Below are 6743 nucleotides of genomic sequence, written 5' to 3' on the forward strand. Positions count from 1 at the left end.
GTAGAAGAATGAACCTGGACCACTTTCTTACACCAGACACAAAAATAAACTGAAGATGGATGAAAGACCTAAATGTAAGACAGGAAGCCATCAAAAGAGGAGGAGAAAACAGTCAACAACCTCTTTGACCTTGGCCAGAGCAACTTCTTACTGGACATGTCTCCAGAGGTAAGAGAAACAAAAGCAAAAATGAACTGTTGGGAACTTATCAAACTATAAAAAATTCTGCACAGAGAAGGAAATAATCAAAAAAACTGAAAGGCAACTGACAGAATGGGAGAAGATATTTGCAAATGACATATGGGATAAAGGGTTAGTATCCAAAATCTATAAAGAACTTATCAAACTCAACACCCAAAAAACAAATAATCCAGTGAAGAAATGGGCAAAAGACATGAACAGACAGTTTTCCAAAGAAGACATCCAAATGGTCAACTGACACATGAAAAAATGCTCCACATCACTCATCATCAGGGAAATACAAATCAAAACCACAATGAGATACCATCTCACACCTGTCAGAATGGCTAACATTAACAACTCAGGCAACAACAGATGTTGGTGAGGTATGGAGAAAGAGGAATGCTTTTGCACTGCTATCTAGTGGGAATGCAAACTGGTGCAGCCACTCTGGAAAACAGTATGGAGGTTTCTAAAAAATTAAAAATATAACTACCCTATGACCCAGCAATTGCACTACTAGGTATTTATCCAGAGAATACAGGAGCATTGACTCAAAGGGGCACATGCACCCCAGTGTTTGTAGCAGCACTATTGATAGTAGCCAAAACGTGGAAAGAGCCCAAATGTCCATCGACAGATGAGTCGATAAAGAAGATGTGGTGTGTATATATATGTGTGTGTACGTATACATTTATATGTATATATGCACAGATATACATACACATACACACCCACAATGGAATATAACTCAGTGATCAAAAAGAATGAAATCTTGTTATTTGCAACAATGTGGATGGAAGAATATATTATGCTAAGCGAAATGTCAAAGACAAATATCTGATTTTACTGATATGTGGAATTTAAGATACAAAACAGATGAACATAAGGGAAAGGAAGTAAAAATAATATAAAAACAGAGCGGGGAGACAAACCATAAGAGACTCTTAAATACAGAGAACAAACTGAGGGTTGCTGGTAGAGTGTTGGGTGGGGAGAAGTGCTAAAGGAGTGAGGGGCATTAAGGAGGACACTTGTTGGGATGAACACTGCGTGTTATAGGTAAGTGATGAATCACTAAATTCTACTCCTGAAATCATTATTACACTGTATGTTATCTAACTTGGATTTAAATTTAAAATAATAAAAATAAAGGAAATCCTTTAATTAGTGAAAATCCATGCTTTGTTATTTTTGGTATTTTGTCCTAATCACCTGGCATTACCTTCCTCACATCTGCTGAGCAACTCTCCAGTATTGTAGCCATTATGGGGATATTTTGCTGTCTCTAAAAGACTACTTTTCTTACATTTGAGTCCTCACAAATTCATGGTGAAGTTATCTGGACTATCTCTGCTTTTGCTGTTGCATCAATCAATTATCAGTCCCTCTGTAAATTTCTTATTACATTTACCAGAGCAGCTGTTCCAGACCTTTTTCACTTTTCCATTCTTGCTCAAGTCACTCTCAGCAGGTAGCATTGTTTTTTATTTAACTGAAATTGAGGAAATTCAGGCATGAGCTTTTTAGAATTTTCCCCTCTACATTTCTCTACCTCTATTTTTATTTTCTCTTTGCCTCCATTTCTGCACCATAGTAAGAAATGTTCCTTCCCCCCGCCCCTTTTTTTAAAGTTTTTATTCATTTTGAGGGACAGGGGCCTGGGGAAGGACAGAGAAAGAGGGAGAGAGAATCTCAAGCAGGCTCTGCACTGTCAGTGGGGAGCCCAGTGTGGGATGTGAGCCCATGAACTGTGAGATGATGATCTGAGCTGAAATCAAGAGTCAGACACTTAACCACCTGAGCCACCCAGATACTCCAGCGCTCCTTTTTGCTGAGATCAATCTCTGCATCTGTGCTTCTGATGACATATCCTTCCTTTCTTTTCCAAGCCTTTGTTAATTATCCTTTAATTTTCCCCTTGATTTGAATTTTTATTCTCTTGTTTTATCTTTTGTTAAAGAGAAATAAAATCATTCCATGAGACTTGTTAAAGAACAATAAGGCAGACTTTATTCAGGACCACAGCTATAGGTGAAGGGACCACTGCAAAGGGGTTCTGTAGTTGGACAAAGAGATTGGACTCAACTCTAAATAGAACAAGGAAAAGTAGGAATTTATAGCCAAGGACTAGGATGGGGGTCAGTGAATGTAAAATTACTGAGAGGAAACTCAGGGGCAAGGGGAATATGATCTAACAGAAATCTTGATTATGGCAGGTCAGGGTGATCAGACATTACCTGAGAGATGGTGGAGCGTGAAGAACCCAATCAGATATTGAGGGTGATCAGATAGTAAGGATAAAGAATTCTGACTAAACTGAATTAGCAGGATTCTTCCTAGAATTGGATAATGAAGAGATGAACGTGGAAGCACAAAAGTTAGGGCCTAGTTGAGAAAAATGTTCAGAAGAGTCTGAGTAGAGTTTGGTCATGGAGAGATTCTTTGTCACTTTCTTTCTGTATTCCTGCCCAGGTTTCTCTTTTTCTTAAATAAGAAACTGAAAAAACACCCAAACCTTTCCTTGACCTTACCATATTGCTGCTTGCTCAATCTCATGCTTTTTCTCCTCTTTTTCACCATTAGATTGTTTGAAAAAAGGAAGAGCCTATGCATACTGCTTTATTAAATACTCTTTTAACTTTTGTTTCTTATGCTATTGAGGCATCTCTCTTAAACTTCATTGTTATCTTTCTAATAACCAAATCATATGGTACCCCCATTTTTATCTTTCTGTGTTTGTCAGCAGCATTTGCTATTTTTGACTATCTTTTCTTTCTTAAACCCTTTTCTTCTGTTGATCTTTGTGACTTAATACCCACCCACCCTAATGGAACAGGGCCCTGTCTTACCCAACGCCATTTTAATTCAGCTGTTGGCCAGCCTACCATAAATATGTGTGTGATGCCAGCCAGGACCAGAAAGAAATGCCTAAACAAACCCAGCTAATATCAGCAGAACTGCTTTGCTAACTAGTAGATTCCAGAGCAGTTATAAATGGTTATTGTTTTAAGCCACTGAGTTTTAGGATGGTTTGTTATGCATCGTTATTGTGGCAGTGGACGACTGACAGGGCACAAGAACAAGACCTGAAGGGAATTATCAAAAAATATTATAGAAAATTTTCTAGTTCTGTAGGATCCAAGTCTCTAGACTGAAAAGTTTCCCCAGGTATCCAGCATAAGGAATGAGAAAAGATCACAAAGCCTGAAATTTAAGAACATTATGGATTAAAATAAAATACTTTTGTGTAAAACAAAAGAAAACATGAAAACAAATCATATAGAGATGAATGATAATCAGAATTATATCCAACTTTTAACAGCAGCACTGGAATATAGAGGACAGTGTCGCAATGCTTTTAAAATTGTAAGGGAAAATCACTTTCAGCTTATATTTCTCTATTTAGCCAAACTATTGATGAGGTAGTATAGAATAAAGAAGTTCTAAGACACAGAAAGATTAAAACATTTATGCCTTATGTGTCCCTTTGTAGAAAGCTTTTGGAAGATGAACTTGCATAAAACACGGGTGGAAATCAATAAAAAGAAAGACATAGGATGCAGAAAACAAAGGATTTAATGTATGAGGACAGAGAAAAGAGGTTCCTTGAGAATAGTTCTTCAGTAGGCTTAGAGAGCACCCAGTCCAGATTGGAGAAAAAGGGTAGAGGACTATGAGAAGGATTTGGGAGGAACAGTGAAGTGCTTGGTATGTTTGAAGGTTTGGAAAAAAATGACCATTGACAACTGTGTTAGACTGGGATAAAAACAGTGATAGGTAAGTGGAAAACTAAGCAGAAAAATATCAGATATTTTTATAAGTATGGAAACGTCACATTACATTATCTGGCTCAGGAATAAAGAATATTTATGTAGTCAATGGTATAAACACTGACTACTGATTTAAACATATATTTGTATTGAGAGAACAGTATGTATGTGTGTGGGGGGAGTGGGGAAGAAGGCTGATGGTGTAAGAGAGCAATATTCTCCATTACTATAAAGGGAATTAAAATTATAATATTGGAAATTGAGCAATTGAGAAATATCCATACAAGCTTTATATTTAGACCAGAGCAAACTACTAAAAGAATCCTATGAGGTATAGCACTAGAGCAAATGACGTATTTTTTCAGTTAAGGGATAGAAAGTAAATGTTTTAGGTTTTATGAACCATATGATTTTTGCTGTTGTAGGGTGAAAGCAGTCAATTGACAATTCATGAATGACTGGACATGGCTGTGTTCCAGAACGTTACAAAAACAGATGGCAGGTTCTCTGGGTTCTGTCCTAGTTTGTGGCAACATGGTTAAATGTGCCAAGAAAGTTGGAATCGTAGGTTAATATAGGACCTATTATGGTGCTTCTGTCAGGAAAATGGTGATGAAAAGTGAAATAAGCCAGCATGCCTAGTATACTTACTCCTTGTGTGGCAAAACCAAGATGAAGAGATGAGCTACGGGGATCTGACACTGTGGTTCCTGCATGAAAGCGGTAGCTGGTGGTGCCTGGACTCACAACACCATGTCTACTTGCACAGTAAAGTTTACCATCAGAAGACTGAAAGAATTGAAAAACCAGTAAAAGCTCCACCCTTTGAAACAGTGCTAGCCTATAGTAAATGGATTAATTTATGTAACAAAAAGAACAAAACCCGATGGTGGGTTGGATTTGGGCTTATGACATAGTTTGTTAACCTTATGACTAAAGGGCAAAAGGAAGTAAATAGGGATAATTTTCTCTTCCTGATTCAAGTTCATTTTTTGAACTTCCCTACCTTTCCCCCCCCATTAACTGCAGAGTATAGAGTAATTTTCCATATTGCCCCTCACATCAGTGTCCAATTTAATGTTTATTTGTAAAGAGCTTGTGCTTTAGATTATCCGAACTATTTACCATCTCCAAATGTTGACCCAGATTTCCTTCTGTGCCTTATGCTTTTTTCTCTGGAATTACTCTCCTTACTTTACCTCTCAGCTTTTCAGAAGTGTATGTATCTTTCTGAGTTCCATCTGAAATAGCTGCTTCTCTAAGAAACTGTTACAGTTTCTTTCCACCTTACTGTAAACCCTTGTCCAGGTAGCCAACCAGAGATGATTTAATCCCTCATTTGGTAGAGATTGAGTTTTGGGGTCAGTCAGTCCTGAATTTGAATTTATAATCTACTTATATACTTGCTGTATGACCTTGAAAAAAATGTATTTAACCTTTCTGAACCTTTTTTTTCTTATCTGTAAATATTTCATATGGTTCTTTACAAGTTAAAGTGGTTTAATATTGTTTTCTTCCTTTTACTTTTAACGCTTATCCCCCATCCCTTATCAACTTGAGCTCAGATTATGTCTTCCTCATCTTAAATAATCCTGAAGCAGTTCTCAACAAGCATTGATTTGATTGAATTGAATTAGGAAGGCAATGTCTTAGTGTTAATTCTTAGCTGAAGAGTTCTGATTTTATGATAAAATTAGAGAAATTTTGTATTCTACAGTTTGCTGGTTCCCTAATTTTTCTTACATGGTCTATTTTTATTAGTTCACTTCTGTTTTCTACCACATTGCAAAGGAGGTGCAGTGTTACAGAAGGGAATACAGTGGCTTGATTTTTCCTTTGATGGGAACTAAGCCATATGTTTGTATTGAGTCAGCTACTCCAGACTCTGAATTCCCAATCAGATGGTCAGCAGTGTTTAATTGAATTCCCAATATGTGCAAGGCAACACTGGGTGCTGTCACTCTAGGGAGGTGTAACCATCTGGAAGAACTTTTTCAAAGAACCCAGAATATGAGAATATGTCTCTTTGTATCTAAATTAAAATGATACTAAATTTGGCAAAGTAAATAGCTGGCATAAGTGCTGTCTTTTGCGTCCCACTCTCCCCTTTTATGATTCTTTCAATCTCCAAGAAAAGGCACCCTCCTTTTTTGCTATGGTGAGGCTAGTGTACATTTTCCTTGATTTCTTTCCTTCCTCATTATTGTAATTTGTGTAATACAGGATTCTGATGTTTAAAATCTTCAACATCTTTTAGCTTTTGCATCCTTTTCTAACTTTAAATATGTATATATGATAGGAAGAATCCTAAAATGCCCTCCTAAGATTTCCTTCCATAATCCCTAGGACTGTGCATATGCTGGATGTTACTTCCTTGATTGTTACATTATATACCAAAAGGGAGGGATTTTGAGATATAATTAAGGTTACTGATCAATTGACCTTAAAATAGGGAGATTATCTAGATAGGCCCAATATAGTCACATGAGCCCTTTAATAGAATGTTTTTCAATTGGTAGTAGAAAGGGAAGCCAGAGATTCAAACATGAAAGCATCCATTGTATTGTTGCTGGCTTGAAGATGGAGAGGCATATGTACAAGTGTGGGAGAGCAGCCTCTAGGAGTTGAGAGCAACCTCCAGCTAATTTACAGCAAGGGAATGGCTGGATATAGTCCAAATTAGCAAGGAAGTGGATCCTCCCCCAGTGCCTTCAGTTGAGAGCTCAGCCTAGTCAACACCTGGATTTTGTGCTTGGGAGATCCTAAGCAGAGAACCCAGCTAAGCCCACA

The 6743-nt window shown here is 37.3% G+C and overlaps 1 pseudogene; it reads left to right on the plus strand.

Moving 5' to 3' along the window:
• The first annotated feature begins 3383 nt into the window (after positions 1-3383).
• Positions 3384-4827, plus strand: LOC121040556 (60S ribosomal protein L37a-like; annotated as a pseudogene).
• Positions 4828-6743: the final 1916 nt, after the last annotated feature.

Source organism: Herpailurus yagouaroundi, unplaced genomic scaffold, assembly GCF_014898765.1.
Source record: "Herpailurus yagouaroundi ecotype Mexico unplaced genomic scaffold, PumYag 182, whole genome shotgun sequence".
Classification (NCBI taxonomy): Eukaryota; Metazoa; Chordata; class Mammalia; order Carnivora; family Felidae; genus Herpailurus; species Herpailurus yagouaroundi.